The sequence below is a fragment of the Ascaphus truei genome, chromosome 2, assembly GCF_040206685.1.
Source record: "Ascaphus truei isolate aAscTru1 chromosome 2, aAscTru1.hap1, whole genome shotgun sequence".
Taxonomy (NCBI): Eukaryota; Metazoa; Chordata; class Amphibia; order Anura; family Ascaphidae; genus Ascaphus; species Ascaphus truei.
In genome coordinates, this window is record NC_134484.1 from 440,026,435 (window position 1) to 440,044,681 (window position 18,247).

At 43.9% G+C, this 18,247-nt stretch overlaps 1 long non-coding RNA gene across 1 annotated transcript; it reads left to right on the top strand.

Annotated features, from left to right (window-relative positions):
• The first annotated feature begins 395 nt into the window (after positions 1 to 395).
• Positions 396 to 6,132, top strand: LOC142488796 (uncharacterized). Its single transcript, XR_012799666.1, has 5 exons — positions 396 to 584; positions 2,903 to 3,057; positions 4,071 to 4,093; positions 5,466 to 5,585; positions 5,782 to 6,132. It is a non-coding gene; the product is annotated as an uncharacterized LOC142488796 (long non-coding RNA).
• Positions 6,133 to 18,247: the final 12,115 nt, after the last annotated feature.

The following is an 18,247-nucleotide window of genomic DNA, read 5'->3' on the forward strand; positions in this document are numbered from 1 at the left end:
GACACGCCAGAATCTCATCAATTCATTTTTTTCTTGTAAGTACAAACAGATATGTTCCAAGTTATACTTTTATACTTACATTATGTTATCTTAACAACAATGTTTTTTTATATACCCTTCTGGTAGGACACAGATGAATATGGGTTGCACACCTTTCTTTTCTCTGCTGTGTGCACAAAGGGATTTTGCACCGGTATGTTATTGTTGCACAGGTTATAGAATCCCTCTTCAATTGTACGTTAGTTGTGTGTATGTCAATACAACTTGGGTAACAAAGCAATAATATTTTAGCATTGTGTTATTCCTTATGCTAAGACAAAACACATATTATGCCCATACTCATTCATGCTTCTAGTATGCTTACATACAATGTTATTGGTGCAGTGTAACATGTACATCCAGATGATGTGTACACCAGGCTGATTTACATTTTGAATGTCATTAAATATACATGGTGTTGCACATTTAACACCAAATACACACTTTGATGTGTTGTTTACGGTACTGAAGATGGCATGTCAATGTTTGCAATTTATATATTGTTCCTTTGCATTATAGGTATATTTGCAGTATGACTGATCATGGTATGTATATTTGCTGACATCTCTCATAAGATGTGGCTACCTCAATCTTCCTATAATTATTTGAACTAAAAACACAACATATTGGTTTAAACACAAATGTTACATATATGTACTTTCTGTATCATGTATATGCATGTAGCTACTCTTGAGGTTTCATGTGCATTGTATTACAAAATGATTACTCACATTTCATCACATTTTATGTATGTTTCCTTATAATTTCCATTAATGTAATATAGAGGTGTTTGGAGAAAAGGGGATAACTGTACTTATTTGTTTACTTACGGGAGCACATTCATCACTAGCATAGACACACTTTTTAAGACAACTGTTTGTGTCTCTATCAATTGGTGTAGGATCCATGTATAACACCGACAAATGATAACACCAGCTTTATTATGGTAGCTTATATCATCATATTGACTATACTATGTATTTTTAAACGATTAATAAACACCGTAAACTATAGTTAGTTAGGTTAATGAAATATACACAGAAACGTACTTCATAACATGATGGTGATGTCATATTCAGAACATCATGCATTGGAGGGGACCATAACATCTGGCCAATAACATTATTTGCTACAGTCCCAAACCATTTTATCTACATACCCATGTAACAAGAGATTTTAAATTTAAATGGCTACTTGGTTGTAAGTGTCCTTTACATTGGGAGAAGGAGTGGCTCAGTGAGTAAAGACACACACTGGCACTGATAGTTTGAAGCAGGGGAGTCTGGTTCAATTCCCGGTGTGGGCTCCTTGTGACCTTGGCCAAGTCACTTTATCTCCCTGTGCCTCATGCGGCAAAAAAACATTTGTACGTTCCACGGGCCAGGGACCTCAGGCTGAAACATGTGTCTGTAAATCGCTGCGTACAACTAGCAGCCCTATACATGAACATGCTCATATTATTATTATTATTATTGTTACATAGTTTCGACAGTCATACGTTCCATTACACAATAGAATACACAAATGTGTTAGCAGAGTGGGAATGGTTGTTATATAAAAAACACACCATGTCATAAAATGTTAGTAGTCATTAAAGAACACTCAAGAAAAATTCAAGAGGCACTATTTTGCAACATCATTATGTTAATTAAGTGCTTATGCAATATAGGCATAAGGGTATCACTTTTTTAATTGTTTGTTAATAAGCGCTGCAAGCAATATAAAATTAGTTCCATATGTAGTATAGTAGTCGGTGGCTCCTCCTCACAATCATCTCATATAAAGGTAGACTCTTCTGAAATCATACATTGATCCGATTGTATCTTCCCCGACATCTCTGAAATACAGCAAACACATGATGGTCAAATATGGCACCTTACTATATATGTATCCGTGACAACGCGTTACACAGCTCTATATGATTGTGTACATACACACGTCACTCATTTATATGTTACAACTACAAGTGTACATCAGTATGTAATTTTTATTATCATTTGTAGCAGCCATAACTATGTATATGAAGTGAACGTTGCCTGTATACTGAAAAATGTGCGCGCACATCTTAGTGTGCGCACGCACTTCACGCTTGGCTCCACTAACTGTTAGCGCATGCGCAAAACAAAGCGAACGTTGTGCGTTCAATACATGTAGAAAATACCAGTAAACATCACATCTTTATTTCAAATACAATGAAGATGAAACTAAAATCATTCTAAACGAGTACATCTGTATTCTTTTAAACCAGACGTGTTTGGACAGAAAGGACGGCCGATAACACAATGCGCAAATGCAATACGTGTGACGTCATGTTAAGCCAGCGTGAAACGCACGCTAACACTCCTCCCACTCAATTAACATTCGGCTAACGCCCAGGGTACGCCTACAAACACTGAGCCGCACGCATCACACACTGCAGTTACCGTTACTATAACAAAACATGACAGCCAATAGGCTTTGAGGCGCGCACGTCGCTTGGGGGCGGGACTTACATCCGTAATCCTTTTTAAGGACGCCTTGGCCCATGACAAGGGTCCCACGTCATATGTGGTGGACCCGGTTTTCAATGTTGTAGATGTTGCATGATAACAAAACAGGTATGTGTTAGAGTTATGGAAAAATGTTGCTAATATGTTTAAAGGGATAGGAAAGTACGTATATGTATACCGTCAGCAATGTGTACTACTCTTTCAGGTTCTACTATATTGTATTAGGAAACAATTTTTTTGTGATCGCTACATGTTATGCAGTCTGCAATGTTACGCTGTATCCACGCATTGAAAGTGAAAATGGTGGTTACAAAAAAAAAAAATTTAAACGCAGAGTCAACGCATAACGATTGTTATATTTACCATTCTTCTAGAATTAACTCTTCGCCTGGCTGCAACTGGTCGCTCCAGAAATGCAAGGCATTTTCATCCACGCTTGACCCAACCGCTGAATCCAGTATGACACATATCTCCTCCAGGAAGCGCTCATAGGAATCGCCACTGCTTTCTTCAAATAATTGGTCGGGAGGTAGGTTCATTTCTTCGGGTTCCCATTACAATGCATTTTCAGCTGAAAGGCTTGGTACATAATCATAGTACTTTTGTTCTTGTACAATGTGGGTTTCAGGAATGGAGGCTGCAGATATTGCAGCACGTATCGATTCAAACGGATCAGTAGTAGCGGATACATTGCTATTGCCATTAGGAATAAATATGCCTTTCACGACAATATAAGTGCCGTCTTTCAGGAGAAATTGTTTTTCCTGGGCAATCTTCCAGAAACCATAGGTGTGTTGTAGCTTATCCTGGTCACGTTCAAAAAAGTCATTACTTGATAAAGTGAATCTTATTGAGGAATTAAAATTCCGTGCATGCTTACGGTCTTGGTAATAAGGATATTTTGCTCGAATGAAATCATCGATTTGGCGTGTGCTTGCTTTCTGTCCGCGACTGTTCAAGATGGCTTCACAGATCATGTACTTATACCCTAAAAGGGGATTAATATTGGTAACGAATTCATCAGCCATGTCTGAGTAGCACAAAAGCTGTGTGCAGGTCTGTGTTATTTGCTCATCAAAATGAATGTGCTGAATGGCTAACAAACTCCTGTTTTTCCTTCTCAAGGTCATCAAAACTAACTACTTTGACTCCTTATTTCAAACGCCAATTGGCTTTGTAAATCTAATTGGGTTAACAGTTGTGGTTAGTGATATGGGACTGTGGGAGAAACATTTCTCCTTCTTTTATCTCGTTTCTGAAAAACATCCCTAGACTTTGAATTCGTTCACATAGTGTTTTTTTGAAAACTAACAAAGACCACTGTGTGAAAATAGTTCTTAGCCAGGCATATCAGTAAAAACACACACCTGCAAAAAGAAATGTTTTTTCCCCGCTTACATTTCTGTGTGTATGTGAAAGTCTGGTTAACTCCCTGTCTGCATGAGTTTAAATACGTGTGTATATATATATATCTAAATATATCTCTCTTATAAAAATATATATATATTTATATATTATATTTTATTTTTTTTAATATTGCAGGAGTACACACAACATTGATGGCAGTAAGTATACCTTGTATGAAACCTATTTAAATGGTGAGAAACATGATTGAATGAAGTAATAAACATTTGTTTAAGCACAATACTGTTAGAGTCTCATACTTAGGATATTTCTCAAACATTATGCCTGTATTATTAAAATAGTGTGCTTTCACAAGGAAGCATGAAGTGTATTAGTTTGTAAAATACATGTATACCAGTTTATATAGTACTATATATATATATATATATACATATATATATACATATATATATACATATATATATATACATATACATATACATATACATATACATATATATATACACACACACACACACACACACACACACACACACACACACACACACACACACACACACACACACACACACACACACACACACTCAGTGTGTGTGTGTGTGTATATATATATATATATATATACACACACACACACACACACACACACTGTGTGTGTGTGTGTGTGTATATATATTATTATACATTCTGAGATGTTATTGAAACAAGAACACACAAATGATTAAAGGACAAAATTAGAATGCCCAAGCAAGGCAAAGGTAAGTAATAATTTACACATAATCCTGCTGTACACGTACAAGAAAGATGTTTGCAGTTACTTAGGTGTTTTTATAATTGCATGTGACTAATATGCATATGCAATTCTTACATCAATTAACACACCCAAATGCAATGTTTTGCTGCAAAGTCAATGGCAGCTTCTCTAAACTTTGCAACTGGTTCCAGGTGGACCATTACTGAACAGACGATTAATACATAAATATTTATAACACTATTCATTAATTGAGTGTTAACATTTCCAAAACTTCACGTGTACAAGAACATAGTTGAAAGTTTGGAAACAACACAGTCTTCAGCATACATACAATATTAATTAGATAATGTGAAGTCAACAAAACAAGGGCAGAGACATATTGAGTGAATTATAACATTTATTTTTTTTGTTCCTTTTGTGAGCGAGTAACAGGCCTGCTTGTTGTCTCTTGCATTTTTTTTTTCGTTTGCCACCAACTTTCGCAACAACAGAGCCACTTTGAGTGGCCTCTGGCACTTCACGGGCAGGGCTTATGGGCAGTGACTCACCTACAGGGCTTGTGGGCAGTGACTCACCTACAGGGCTTTTGGGCAGTGACTCACCTACAGGGCTTGTGGGCAGTGACTCACCTACAGGGCTTGTGGGCAGTGACTCACCTACAGGGCTTTTGGGCAGTGACTGTTCACCAACAGGGCTTGTGGGCAGTGACACATGTGAGCAAGTTGGTACACCGTGCACAACACATGGTTGGTCCGTTTCATCTTTCCTGGTCAGTACTAACTGCTTGTGCTGTTGTGTTTTTGTGGCCTCCTTTGTAGGTGTCAGCTGGTGATGTAGTACAGATGGCAGCGGTAGGATGTCGTCAGGAACCTGCACACCAATGTGTGCTACTTGACCGGTAACATTGGGACCTGGTGACTGAAGATCAGATGAATGTGGTGAGAAGTGGCCAGCATGTAATGATCCAGCCTGTGAGGTGTTGAATTGGGGTACATTAGTCATTCTCCAGTAATTAGCTTGGGTTTGCTGAACAACTAATGCTTCGAATGAGGTGTTGATTTTTTGCAACTGTTTAGGCACTTCAATGAAGACTCTGTGGAGATGTGCCAATTGTGATACTGTTTCTTCCTGCAGTCCAATCATCCTTTCCAGCACTGTCATCATGTCTGAATGGCGACGATTTTCTGCGTCCACTATTTTTCCCTCTGAAGCTACAATTGCATCGTATGTGGAAGTTGATGGACGATTTGGCGGTACAACAGTTTCTATTGGCACCTCTTCATGGTCACTTGACTGTATTTCAGTCTCTTCTGCGGCGTCATCCTCATCATCCTCATCATCCTCATCACCATGATGTTCTAAAAAGAAATGTACACATTATTAAATGGCATGTTAATGTATGCTGTGTTACTATGTAATTGTACTGTGTCCTAAGTAACACCTAACATGTTAGCATACGTTTTATAACCTCACATTAAAAACTACCTTGACTTACGAATAATGTTTGGACTCAGTATGAAATATGAATGAATGAAAAGTTGCTCTAAACTCAGAAGTCCTACATGATAGTTCACATCACTAACACAATACATGTTGCCTTACACTTAATTTTCACTGACACTAAGTAATCCTATTTAAAGAAGATGTGCAAAACAAATAATGAACATGACAACATAACATATAGAAGAGCACATATTATATGGCCACCAACTGATACACTCACCTTGTAGTTGTGTTGAGCTGGCTGACCCAGGTGAAGACACTTGTTCCATCTCAGGTGACACATGTCCTCCAGGGGCAACTATATATAACAATAACATAAGTTTGACATTTACATGTGTAAATATTGAACAAACACTTATTGTATGTTCTGTATTTATGATTAACTAACAACATCAGTTGCTTAACCGAAAATGTGTGTGAAAGTGAACATAAATAGTTGTAATAACACTGTACATGCCTGTGTACTTAGAAGTTTTGAGTTCCCTAACATACAACATACTATGTTTCTGCAGTAATGCGTGAGGATAAATAGATTAAATTTGTACCTTAAAATCATATGTTGTGTAGTGATATCAGTATCATAATGTACATAACTATCATGAGATGACCATTCACAATGGTTATCATGAAGGTGGTCATATTGCAAAAAGTGTTGTTTTTGGTAGAGGATATGTGTGGTACATTAATCGAAGATGTGGCACACCTGAATGTGGCTGTGACTCAACAAGACAACACATGCAGTGTGTGATAATGTGTCTTTGATAGTAGTTCAACTATAGATATGAGTGAACTAATGTGTGACGTACGCTTTGATAAGTAATGAGTTGTTGGGGCATTTAGTAGCTAAAGTGAAGCTTTCAAATGAGTGTGATTAACTTCAGTTGTGCTAGTCAGGTTGTAATAACGGTATTCCCTTCACCAAAAAGCCTGATCAGCCACACCTTTCAATTACTTGAAACAGGTGAAAATGGTGTGAACTAAGTTGACCCTAAAATGAGGCTGCAATTAGTGTGTGTGCTGAACCCCACCCCCTCTGTTGAAGTGTATGCTGTGATGAGATATTAATTGCAGCTGCTTTAACACAATGGTAGATGAGCTAAATAGTCGTGTGCAGTTTTTAAGTTATGAAAACAATGACATAAAATATGATACGTGTGCCTCATTATGCTGTCTGTATATGAGTTAAAGCAAAAATGGACCTTTTCATAAACAACTATAGATGTGTTAGTGCAAGTGATGTTTGTAGGCCGTTGCATGCAATATATTTGATGCATGCTTAAAATAGGCAGTAATGTCATGTTTGTCGGAGTAAAATAAATAAAATACACAATAATATTCTACATATTTCTGTTCTGTACCTGTAGCTAGTAATAATTTCTGATTAACATGTGTTACACATGTGTACTACCCTGTTGTTCCCCATCTTCGCCCACCATCAATTGCTTCCACTGCAGCTATGCATTTTGGGAATTCACATGTAAATGAGCACGCAATGGCACGTGCTATATTAGTTACTGCTTTTAGTAGGACTACTACATATATGTCTATTTTGAGATATATATATATACAGAATCAGACATATACATATATAGATGCAGGTATGCTTATATTGTGAAGACAGTATAAAAAGCAGTGTAAATATGCAAAATAACTGTAAGCAACGACACGCCTAGTACAGTAATATTTATCACCTGCTGGAAATTGTGACGGATAAATTCCAATGTCACGGTCACCAGCCAAGCCTTCCACGACGACGGTAAGTAATTTTGGCCGAAGCAGCTCCTCCAATGGAGTCAATATGAGACGTTGTGGTGTGGGCCCACCTCCAGTGCCAGTAGCATGCACGCGTTGGTCTTGTATTTTCTTTTTCAATTTGGACCTAATATCATCAAATCTTTTCCGACAATGATACTTGTCCCTGACACGATTCCCACAGGCATTGACACCAATGACTATTGTGTCCCACATTTCTTTTTTGCTTGCTGCACTTGTCCGCCCTTGAAAAACATATAAAAGATATGAGGTGAATTAATAATAATATAAGCACCAGTTTCCTACACTGCTAGCTGTTCCAAGAGATAGCAAACATGCTGTTTTATGTGTAATATGTGAAGCACATGAGCATTCACTACTAAACCTATACATGTAAGCAAGGTTGCATTCATATTGTATGCAGTTCTGGCAAATTGACCGGCTGTGTTTATTTGTCCTTGTAAGGCATGATAAAAAGCTGTGTTTCCACACTAATGAACATAGAAAGATATTGTGTACCCATATTTGCATATGAACAAAACTCAGATGACCTAGGATCACATGTATTTGAATAATAAATGTAAAGGTACACTTACCTACTAAATGTCCATAGATACTGTCATAGTGCTCCAGAATGCCAGTGACAAGAGCTGTATTTTCCTGGTCATTGAAGCGAGGATTACGTGGCTTCTCCACACGTTTCTTCCGAGCAGGTTTAGGGTCAGAGCTTGGCTGGTGCTGACTGGACTCTCCTTCTTCCAATGGTAGAGCCTCCAAAAGCTGGCCACCAGCAAGCACGCCACCACCATCCACCCCATCAGCAACTGCGCCACCAGCAGCACTCCCAGCACCAGCACTCCCACTCCTAGCACCAGCACTCCCAGCACCAGCACTCCCACTCACAGCAACAGCACTCCCACTCCCAACAACAGCACTCCCACTCCCAGCAACACCACTCGCAGCACCAGCACTCCCACTCCCAACAACAGCACTCCCACTCCCAGCACCAGCACTCCACTCCCAGCAACAGCACTCCCACTCTCAGCAACACCACTCGGTGCACCAGCAACATCACTCCCCTGAACAGAACGTTCACTCCGACGCGTACTCGCACGAGTAGCAGTCCCACTCCCACCAGCATCACTCTTCCCACGCTTTGCGGGCATACTTCCAGCACTCACAAAAAACAGACAAGAAATGTACAGGCAATCACACGAACCACTTCCACATATAAAACAAGACAAAGATGTAAACAAAACAACAAAGGACAAAGCTCACCCAATACACAACAAGTCTCTCAGTCAATATGCAAATCTTCAATCGTCCAGCTCTGTGCGTCTCTCTCTCTCTCACTCCCAACAACACAGAGAATGATTAGCAGTACACGTTGCCTTTAAATATGGCGCGCAATCAAAAACATGCTTGTTTCGCCTGATTCAGCAAGATTTGTGATTGTGCAACCTAACAGCACCCCGCCACGCACGCCGATACACCTGTGTGTGATCGGCTCATCATCGTGAGAGTGGTCGGATTTGTTTTCGGCTTGATTTTGAATGTATTCGGCACTTACTGCATACGGAGAGGGAAAAACGCCAATAACATGACTAATCGATAAGCTTGCCGATTTCACATAATCGTCGCTTACTGCATGAGGCCCTGAATGGGCATTTGTGTAACTCCGACTCCATAGGTCGTAGCAAGTCGCTTTTTGGATCATATGGTGTCCCAGTTCTGGCAATGAGAACTGGGAAGTTTGGACCTGCTAGACCTAACGGACCCGGATATTTTAATACGTTTATGTTTTATGCTTTATATTGTATTTTAAGGTATGGATAAGTTCCAGAGGAAATTCTTTTGGCCATAAGGTAGCAGATGGCCCTAGGAGACGCCCAACTGTCTAGGACTTAAGTATTCTTCAAAGGATCTTGTCACCCTCCCTGTTTACCTAAGGGCGGAGGAGGCTCAAGCCAGATCAGTCTTTAAGTGTCCCACTTCACACCTTTCAACAAAGGTTTTCCTGCCAGAACTCCAAATGGATAGACTGGCTGGCATTCCTGATGTAAATGTGGGGCTTCAGAAATGAGACCCCCAGAGTTCTACTGCGCATGTGCCAACTAGCAGGGGGGCATGGGTCAGAATGCTTTTCCACGTTAGTGAGTGGCTGGAGGTAATTGAAAACCAATCCCCTGTGCTTAAGGTTAAGAATAGAGGGACAAAGGATATATAAACTGCTGTTCCCTATATTCCTGTGTCTTCGTTTGCTGAATGATTTCCTGATTGCTGAGAGAAACGCTATGCACTATCTTCCTGCCAGAGGTCTTTCATGTCTTTGGTGTCTTGATGACTATGAAGAGTGCTGTATGAACTGCCAGTCCAGATATGACTGCTTCATCATTTCCATTTTACGTAAGTGTCTATATTTTGCCTGTTATTTGTACATATTTGCTGTGTTCACCTTTATCAAGGAATAAAATCACTTTATTATATCTTAAGTCTCGTCCCAGTTCAAACCCAGGTATATATATATTTATATATAGTTTTGGTGTCAATTACAGTCTGTCGCAAGCTCTCGTGACAATCACGTCCCCGGCAACCGGCCTGCTCGCGCAGATAGCGCGCTACTCCCTGCTCCGGCCCCCACCTTTGGAAGCAGCCGTCGGGTCCGTCGCTGGCTCTGGCGGCACCCGCGACCGCGCTGCTCCAAGGGAGGGGGGTCTCCAGGAGCCGCAGAAGACCAGGGCTATATATATATATATATATATATATATATATATATATATATATATATATATATACAGTGTTCGACAAACCTATACATTTGCTCGCCCCGGGCGAGTGGATTTAACCCCCGGGCGAGTAAATATTGGCCCAAGCAGCACACGTTTGGTACTAGGTGGCGAGTAGATTTTTTTGTGTGGCGAGTAGATTTTTTGGTGATTTGTCAACCACTGTGTATATATATATATATATATATATATATATATATATATATATATATATATATATATATATATATATGCAAATACAACTGTATGCTCATCTGCATGTCTTAGGCAGGTCTGCAATATATATATATATATATATATATATATATATATATATATATATATATATATGTAACGGGTTTCCCCCCCCCCCAATCTCACATTGGCCCGGGTATTCTAACTACCACCCCCCATTACGTGTTGTGTTTGATGGTGCACCTGTAGGCAACAGAACTCCTGAGTCTCCCGCTTGATGTTAGTAGGGGATGTCATCAGAACAAGCAGCTGAGGTAGTGAGTGCGAGTTCAACTTACATCATGTGCAGCGCCTCCACCTCATCAGGGTCTATGCTTCCGCAGGGAGATGGTCCTGGTGAGGAACTCCTTCTTGGTGGTGCCATCCACTGCGGAGTAATTTCACACTCACACAGTGGGGATATCGTTAACAAGGTCATCTTTATTGTAGACGGTGATGTAGCAGACTGCCCCATGCAGCTGCCGGCTCTAGCCGCACATCTCTCCGTGCTGTCCCTTCGTCAGGTACGCCCTCCCAAATTGGAGTGGGATCCCCTCTTCTCCTAGGGAGATCCTCTCTGTGCCAGGTCCCTGGACACAGAGTGGCTTAGACAGGCTGATTGGTCAACCTGGACCGCTAGTTACGTCACTAGGGTCACAAAGTGTTCCTACAATCCCTTATGCAGGAAACTACAACTTCCCAACAGCTTTCCACGGCTGCTAGAACACACTGACACTAACTGTGTTGTGCTTTATATACTTCAGGAGGCAGGCGCATCCCTGATGTCACTATCCAGGGACTCAGAGCATACGGCCACTCCCCTCCATACATAGGGCACATCACCTTTGGGTGAGGGAAAACCTCCATAACTACTGCTGGCAGACCTGTTCTTACCAGGATTTACTGCCAACAGAGAGGAAAGCAATATACCATTATTATGCATGGCTATATACTCCCCCTGGTGAATCCCCACCGTCCCGGTTGGGCCTAAATTTGGTGTACCTTGCTCCAGGAAACACTGAAAAAGAACACACAAACTTAGCGTTTAAACATTGTCACAGTCACATAATAATGACAGAACATCCGCTCACTGACCAGCAGTAAGCAGCAAAGGGAAAGGCAAACCACTCTTTGACGGACCTAATAGTAGTGTCGAGGGTCTGGTTTCTTCACCTCCCGCCCCGCTGCATCATAGACAGTTACACTAAATTCTCGGGGTAATCCTCGCTCATTGCAGTACACCACCTTGTGCATATACACGCTGCGTCCTATCTTCCAGACCCGCATGAATTGGGACACCCTCTGCTCTGCCTGAACTCCCTTAATTTCACCTCCCTTATTCACGATATAATATTCTATATCATTTCGAAGCCACCTCTCTCGATTGTCCTCTATTTCCCTCATCAGAGGTTCAGGGACATATGGGTATTCGAGCCCATGGGATCTTTTATATTTAGCCGCAATAGCCCGTTCAGCTCGGCATGCCCGGGTCAATTTAGTTTGCCCAGCCCTTCCCGGCAACACCCATGATAGGGGCTCATCTGGCTCCACCGGATCATCTAACCCTTCCGATCCTTTTGTATTCGGTCCCACCGTACTCGTAGCTCCTTGAGATAGGCCGCATCGTCAAAATCCCCAGGGGCCCGCCAATGGTCAACCACCCCATCCCTCTCTAGAATAAAGCGGGTGCGGTCGATCCAGGCGACATATCCCTCATATAAGGGTGCCCACCACCTAGTTTCTCGTACCTCGTCTGAGCTAGGTTCTTGTGGCTCGTCCTCCTCAGGCCCGCCCGATGATACCCCTGAAGTACCCTCAGATCGCGTAACCCTTTCCTTGCGTTGTGACCAGTGTCCACCCGGCAGGCTCAGCACACTATGTGTTTCACTAGCTATCGACCCTCGTCGCGAAATCCTCCCTCCACCCTCCGATCCATTGTCCGAAGTTCCCCAGTCCAGGCTTTCAGTCCTTTCTGTGGTAGGACCCCGGGAATCCCCTGACACACCCAAACTAGAGGTAGACCCGAAGGAACAGGTGACAGGGACAGGGGCTTGAACTAGGGCCTTGGGGCTAACTTTAGAAATGGACGGGGTCGGGGAACGGGGCTGGACGGTAGGTTCCGGCAGGGTCACGGCTGCTCCTCCGCAACACCTGACTCACGTTCGCCACAATGTTCACTCTGTCCTTCGGTAGTGGATCCTCTCGTTCTACGACTCGAGCGCCCACTCCGTCTGCTGTCCGTAGGGGATCGACTCCCACTGCTCGACCGCAGCGGTGCAATCGCCTCCCACTCGACACCACTCAGGTCGTCCGGAACTGCCTCGGGATCCGCACGTGCTGCGACGCCATCTTGGGTTGGGTCCCCAAGCGAGACCTCTTCCTCCACGAGGATATCCGGCAACGCCCTGCCTCGGCGCGATCCCGTCTGGGCCTGGTTCCGCTTCTCTTTAATCACCACCGGAGCCTGCGACAAGCCCATCTTTGGGGTAACACTGCGCAGGGTTGGTGTAGAACGACCTCCTTCCGACCCACTAGTCACCACGGCCGTGGGACTCCGCTGATCGGACCGGCGCGGTATGGGAGACACCCGACTCCGCGTCTCCACACCACGAGGTATAGCATCTCGCCAAGGGGTACCACTGGCATGGTACTCCGTTAATAAGTCCTGTGCATCCGCCAACCGGGCACACTCCTCGTCCCAGGACTCCAGCTTGGCGTTCGGCCGGGGTATTCCAGTAGGAGACCGCCGATGGGCCCCCTTTCGGTCACCCCTCCGATGACTGGTTTTTTCATTTTTAATAACTCGGCTTGAGTCCGGCTCCGCGGGACATGCACTCCACAGTGCACCCGGAAGCTCCGCTACCGGCCTCGGGGTAGAATCTTTCATCCCTACGGCTTGTACTGGCACAAAGGTCGTCATAGGCCACATATATTGCAGTCCACAATGAGGGCATCGGGCCTCGCTGCCCACGGCTCCACCCGGCAGTCTGCACTGCAGGCAGAGACAGACCACTGTCTCCACACCCTCTACTCGGATAATCAGGAAGCCTCCTGGAGCCGAATAGGGATGGGTAGAGATCAAGGGACTCTGTTCCATTTTCTCCGCTTGCTCAGCCATGGTCACTAACGGCAGCACTCGTCCTAGCGGTCTGTATTGATCAATGGCTCTTCGCAACTGAAGTGCGGAGGATGGTTGAGCAAACCTTCCCTTCACTTCCTCCATCAGCTTCCGTTGAAACTGCAGACCACTCCCCCTGGTTGAAATTAGGGGGATGTCTCGTAGACTTGTAGGCTGACCCAGCACAGGTGCAGAGTGAGTCATAGTCCATGAGGGCGCGGCTCCAGCTTTTGCGCCAAACTCCCCAACTGGGTGGAGTTTCCTCGCTGCCGCCAATCCGGGCCAACAATTTGCAAATCGCAGAGTTGCAAGACTTTCTGCAGCATGCCCACGTGGTGTCCCGGGAACGCGGGAACCGCCATTTTGGTAAGCACTGTCCTTCTTTGTATTTGAGGTAGCGTCTGGCTGTTTGTTAATTGGTGGGTAACAAAGTCCATTTCGTTCCTCCCATCTCGCAAGGCTGTCGTCCTTACTATTCTCAGGGGTATCATCCCGAGAACATAGGCATGACAAACACGGCGCAGCCACGGCTTTCACGCCATTCCATAACAAACACACAAGAAACTCTCTCCTGTAGCTTGTTCTCTTTCATCCCGACATCCTGGACCTTTGGCTTCTTGCAGATCCTCCATTCTGACGGTCACTTCTTGCTCACGGTATACTGGATTATTGTACATGGAGCTCCGCTCTGCGGGGCAGCTACCACATCTGTACAATAAACATGCCTTGTGCACCACCTCGTGTACCTAACATATGTCTAACTCGTGTTGCACTACCTCAGGCTAGGCTCACTCTCTCAGTGTCTACTGTATCTCCTTCCTCCCAGTCTGTGCTCCCTTCGGTAAGTGATCTGGAATGGCTAGAGTACTCTGGTGCTTCCATGCAGTACTGGGCGTCTACCTCTCTTAGTCAGCCTAGTGCAGACCCTCTCCAGGACACCTGACCTAGTTAACAAGCTCTCCCTTCTGGCGTCATACCCCTAGCACGACCTTAAGGTGACTCGGACAGCTATAGCCCCTCTCCAGACCCACTAACTCCTCTCAGGTTCCCAGGGTATCCCTGCGGTTCCATCCCAACGCAGCACAAAGTGGCAGCATACACTTTCCCTGTTTCCTAGCGTGTGCCTAGCAAAAGCTTGTCCTGTTGACAGGTCATCTCAGCAGCGCCTCCAATTGTAACGGGTTTTCCCCCTCCCAATCTTACATTGGCCCGGGTACTCTAACTACCACCCCCCCATTACGTGTTGTGTTTGATGGTGCACCTGTAGGCAACAGAACTCCTGAGTCTCCCGCTTGATGTTAGTAGGGGATGTCATCAGAACAAGCAGCTGAGGTAGTGGGTGCGAGTTCACCTTACATCATGTGCAGCGCCTCCACCTCATCAGGGTCTATGCTTCCGCAGGGAGATGGTCCTGGTGAGGAACTCCTTCTTGGTGGAGCCATCCACTGCGGAGTAATTTCACACTCACACAGTGGGGATATCGTTAACAAGGTCATCTTTATTGTAGACGGTGATGTAGCAGACTGCCCCATGCAGCTGCCGGCTCTAGCCGCACATCTCTCCGTGCTGTCCCTTCGTCAGGTACGCCCTCCCAAATTGGAGTGGGATCCCCTCTTCTCCTAGGGAGATCCTCTCTGTGCCAGGTCCCTGGACACAGAGTGGCTTAGACAGGCTGATTGGTCAACCTGGACCGCTAGTTACGTCACTAGGGTCACAAAGTGTTCCTACAATCCCTTATGCAGGAAACTACAACTTCCCAACAGCTTTCCACGGCTGCTAGAACACACTGCTAGAACACCTGACACTAACTGTGTTGTGCCTTATATACTTCAGGAGGCAGGCGCATCCCTGATGTCACTATCCAGGGACTCAGAGCATACGGCCACTCCCCTCCATACATAGGGCACATCACCTTTGGGTGAGGGAAAACCTCCATAACTACTGCTGGCAGACCTGTTCTTACCAGGATTTACTGCCAACAGAGAGGAAAGCAATATACCATTATTATGCATGGCTATATATATATTCTATTTGTGGGAAAAAGAAAGTACACCCTCTTTGAATTCTATGGTTTTACATATCCGGACATAATAACAATCATCTGTTCCTTAGCAGGTCTTAAAATTAGGTAAATACAACCTCAGCTGAACAACAACACATGACATATTACACCGTGTCGTGATTTATTTAACAAAAATAAAGCCAAAATGGAGAAGCTATGTATGAAAAACTAAGTATACCTTATGATTCAATAGCTTGTAGAACCACCTTTAGCAGCAATAACTTGAAGTAATCGTTTTCTGTATGACTTTATCAGTCTCTCACATCCTTGTGGATGAATTTTGGCCCACTTTTCTTTACAACGTTACTTCAGTTCATTGAGGTTTGTGGGCATTTGTTTATGCACAGCTCTCTTAAGGTCCAGCCACAGCATTTCAATTGGGTTGAGGTCTAATTTTAAGACCTGCTAGGGAACAGATGATTGTTATTATGTCCTGATATTTAAAACCATAGAATTCAAAGAGTGTGTACTTTCTTTTTCACACAACTGTGTGTGTGTGTATGTATGTATGTATGAATGATATGATCCCATAAGCGCTCAACCGTAGTACAATATTGGGAAAAAATTCAATATTAAAATAATGAAAGTTAAAAAGGCATAAAAACAACTAACAAGTCAGGTATATGAAAGCACAGACTCATAGCCCATGGGAAGTGAGAGATCTTCACGAAAAGCGTAGGGTGATCCAGCGAATCAGTGTTGAGTGTGGAAATTCCCAGTGGCCATCTTTGTAGTGATGTCACCACTAAGGGGAGGCGCTGAGGTGCAGGAGATTGGAGAAGGGAGCATAGAGAGTGAGACACACACGTAGCCCAAGCATACATGGTCGAATCCTAGAGGTCCACAGGGTGGTTCTTGCTGTACCTGATCAGGTTTTATGTGTCTACTGCAGTAAGTACAAACGTGAGTGCAATTGTTTTATTCACTTTTATTTTAGTTCTATTTTTGTGGAATAATTTGTATACACTATGAGAGTTGTCTCTGTGCACTCTTCTATTTTTAGTTGATATATATTTTTTTTAAAAGCAATAATTAAAACGTGTTGTAATTGAAAGAATATTTTTTATTAACCTTTCAGGCCGGCCATTTTAACCTTCCAGAAATTTGCTCTGGAGGTAATATGTTTTGGCTCATGACAATCAAGTGAAGGGATTTGTGAAAAAATGCACTAATAGAAGGCATGAAAACTCACTTCTACCCAAGACGTGAATGTCACGTTGTACCTCCTTGGACGTGAGACAGCTTAGGATGTGAATATTTTGTTGAAATGACCTGTAGGGTTAAAAGCAAGAACAATACAACTTGAAAAATTAAGATTCAGTATAAACCTTGAGATTGATGACTTTTGCCGATCTCTTTGATTCTTGGGGGGCCCGCTGTCTAGGGTGACCATATTTTTCACTGACCGCATGCGTGAATCTGCCCGCCGACTGCGCATGCATGATCGGCACTTGCTCGCTGGTCATGCGCGATCGCACATGAGCAACCGGTAGAACGCCGCATGTGCACAACCAGCCGGCAAGTGCCGATCGCACATGCACACGATCAACCAGCAACGTTTTGCCCGGAGGCCCGCACATGTCCAGCTACACCACTGCTCAAGGGTTAACTGTCCTGCAGACTATGGTAGTTCTATGAATGGATTTCTAATCCAATCATACTTTTCAACTGACAAAGAAGGAAAATAGCCACTGTGTCAGGAAGCAGGGCTCACGCAACACCTCCTTACCTGCCTCAGAGGTTGTTGCTGCCGTCTCTCGCTCCCCGCTGGCGTATCCTCGACCTGGGGCTCGGCGATCCCGCCCCGCGCTGGTTCTTGCGGCCGCCATCTTGTCGGGGCGCGCAGGAGGATCTTACACAGCGCGCGCCTCCGGCAGTAATTTATTCACCCCTCTGGGCTTCTAGCCACACCCCCTGTGTACAGCTGCAGCCCCGCTCCTGCTTTCACGCTTCACAGCTGAACACAGGCAAGGAGCACAGCCTGCACCAATAGCAAAGCGCTCCACGACTCACCCCCGCTCCGCCTCCTTCCCTGATTGGTCCTTACACATACATTACCCCTGTTCTCCCTGGGAATCATTGCTCTGCATAGCTTCTGCTAGTTGGGCTAGTATTCGTGTGTGCTCTTGTTCTTCGTGTTCTTCAGGTTTGACCCGGCTTGGCTTT